Raw genomic sequence first — 3,348 nt, forward strand, 5'->3', positions numbered from 1 at the left:
CAGACCTGTTACAGTTGTGGAGAAGTTGGACATTACAAGCGAAACTGTCCTAAGGCAGTAACATCTGGCAACACTGGGAGAGTCTTAACTATGGGACAAGAAAGGCCAGCCGCTGACCCCACTGTTGCCACATGTATATTTCTCCACGATAAATCTTATACCTGTGATTCTTTTCGATTCTAATGCTGAAAGAAATTTGCTAACTATCCATTCAAACACCTTTCTAAACTAAATCCATCGTTAGTAACCGAAAACGTGTACCGTCAAGATGGCTAACCAGTGAGAAAGAGAACGCTAGCGTCATACCCATAGATCGTATCCTCGATCCGGACGATTATTCTTTTCCATTCGATCTAATGGTAAAACTTTTCATGAAAGGCTTTGATGTGATCATTGGCATGTAATGACTGAGTCTCATTCATGCTGTTATTCATGATTTCGAAAGGGTCGTCTGTCTAAATCTTTCCTCTGACCCGACTCTCATGATCTTCGGCATCAAACCTAAATCCAACCTTCGCATCATCGTGCATCAAAGCTTAAAAAGTTTCCCCTGCATTCCTCATTTGTGTGATCATCGGGAAACGGGAAGTCTGCAACTCTTTCCCTAATGTCTTTCCCGAAGATTTCCTGAGAATTCTTTCCGAATGTCTAATCAAGTCTCGTATCAACCAAATCCCTGGAACTATCTTGTAGCCAGACCTCCGTGTAGATGATGTGTTCAAGACAGCGACCATGGCTTGATGTGATCACCACGAGTTAGTAGTGGTGCCCTTCGGTCAAACCATTTTCCCTGGTCATGTAGATAAACAAAGCAGTCATACCCGTGAACCTTTCCAAAAACTAAGACGATAGGGAAATAGTCGGCACCAGAGATACCCATAGAAACCCGTCAATTCTTGGGTCCCGCCGTCTATTATCACAGAACCACCTAGAAATTTCCTTTAGAATCATAAGACCCTTAGCTACTCCGCTACATAAAGATGCACCTTCTTGCTGGAGCTTATTTCTTGTTGAAGGCCTTATCCCAGAAAAGCATGATATGCTTTGGGAAAACGTGAAATACTTCTCCTATGATGCATTGGACTATTCGAAATCCCCGCCAGAATCGGAACCGTGAACTACAGACTTCGACTATCTCAAGGACATGGTAGTAGTATCCATCTTGGCTTTCACGTCTCGAATATGTAGAAAAGCCTACCCATCGAAGCCCTAGTAATCCCTTTGATAAGACCAAAGTCAACAAAGTTTGAGCCTTCATGGAAGAACAAATTGAGATCATGGATAGAGAGATCAAATGTACGAAACAAAGCCGCATCTCGATAATGAGGGTTCGCTGGAACGTCAAGTGGAGACCCGATTCCACTTAGGAGCGTGAAGAACCGAAGCAACAGATCCATCCATGTCTCATTCAATTCATGATCTGTATCTTAATCTTTGAATTTCGGGACGAAATTCCCTCTAACGGGGGGATAATGTAACAACCCGAAGTTGTCCATCGCCAAAATCCGTCCCGCCCGTAAAATCCGCCTTTATCGATTCGTCCCGTTTTCGTTTCTTGGCTAAGTTGTCACTCGTGGTTGTTAATTACAACCCAAGACAAGCGAGTGACAATTCGTTCCTTTTATTTTTATTCTGGCGTCGATGAAGCGCGCGGTGTTTGTTTCTCATGGTAAATCATGAGTGTATTGTTTCTCATGGTAAATCATGAGTGTATTGTTTTGTCAGAGGTTTTGTTGTCAAGCAGCGGTTATGGACTCATGGTAGCAAATTGTTAGAAGCATTATACTTTGTCTTTATACAAGTATTAATGTTAAGTATAAGTTTCCCCCTACTTATACCCTAGGTACTACTTGTATATTAAGTAGATAATTACACCTAAGACACATACTCGTATAGAATTAAAATAGATTTATACGTTGCGGTTTTACTCGTATAGAATTGAAATAAGATTTATACGTAGAAATTTTCGTTTGTATGGCATTACAAACACTTATATTCATAATATATGAGACTTATAGGTAAACTACTTATTTGGTAATTAAACTTTTATACTTGCGATATATATACTAAATTTTTGAGAGTCAAAATGATACTTTCAGAACTATACTTTTGAACTTGGAAAATGTATTATTTTTATATGGAGTCAAAACCTGTGGACTCACCAACTTTATGTTGACGTATTTTAAATTGCATGTGTTTTCAGGAAGTTGATAACTATGATACGAGAAATGACGTTACATTGCCCGGTGTTTCCGCCGACGGCCGGGGTGTGACAGATTGGTATCAGAGCTATTAACTATAGTGAATTAGTACTTTCTTAGAAAAGCACGACTATAGTTTAGGGCTTACTCTGTTAGGTTTAGGTATATCCCTTAACCTACAAATAAAAAGTATTAGTAATTATACTACTGAAGGACTACTTACGGGAGCGGTGACAAGGATAGACATGTCAATTTGGGTTGCTGGATCTCAGAACGGCTATATGCTAAAATGATCTAACCCACCGACTGTCCTGACTGGCCGGTGCCTTATCAGCTAGACCTGAAGTAACAAAAAATAATTAATAATACTCGTGAATACAACAAACACAAAGATATAGAGTTATGTATCAACTCAGTCCTGCAATGAGAACACATATATAACCCAAGAATATAGAAAACCCAAACCCTCGATAAGAATTCAACCCAAGGTTTTAGGTCAAACTACTTAGTCGATTTTTGTTGTACATGGTACGAACCACAACTAAACATAGACTTATCACCTATGTTTAATTTTGGTCAGACTGATGCACAACTAAACTTGGATACGGTGTTTGATAGACTAAAACACCTCAAGATTCTAGAAAGATTAAAGATAGGTCTCAGATCAGGATACCATCAACTCGGAGTACAAGAAGACGATGTTCCGAAGAAAATATTTAGGACTCGGTATGGTCAATCTAAGTTCCTAGTTAAGCCTTTGGATTGACCAGCGCTCCAACCATGTTCATGGACCTCATGAATAGTGTTTGCAAACCGTACTTGGATAAATTTGTGATAGTAGTTATCGATGATATATTATATTCACGAACCAAGGATGAACATGGTCAACACTTGCAAATAATCTTGGAACTACTATGAAAAGAAAAGTTGTACGACAAATTCTCCGAATGTGAATTTTGGATTAGAGAAGTATAAATTTTTAGAAGATTTAGTTAGTAACAAATGGTATCATGTCGAACCTTCCAAGATTGAAGAAATTAAGAATTAGGAGGCATCGAAGACACCAACAGAAGTGCGCCAATTCCTAGGACTTGCTGGCTATTACCATAGATTCATAGAGAATTTCTCCAAAATATCCACGCCGCTT

This window comes from Lactuca sativa, chromosome 6 (assembly GCF_002870075.4).
Source record: "Lactuca sativa cultivar Salinas chromosome 6, Lsat_Salinas_v11, whole genome shotgun sequence".
Classification (NCBI taxonomy): domain Eukaryota; kingdom Viridiplantae; phylum Streptophyta; class Magnoliopsida; order Asterales; family Asteraceae; genus Lactuca; species Lactuca sativa.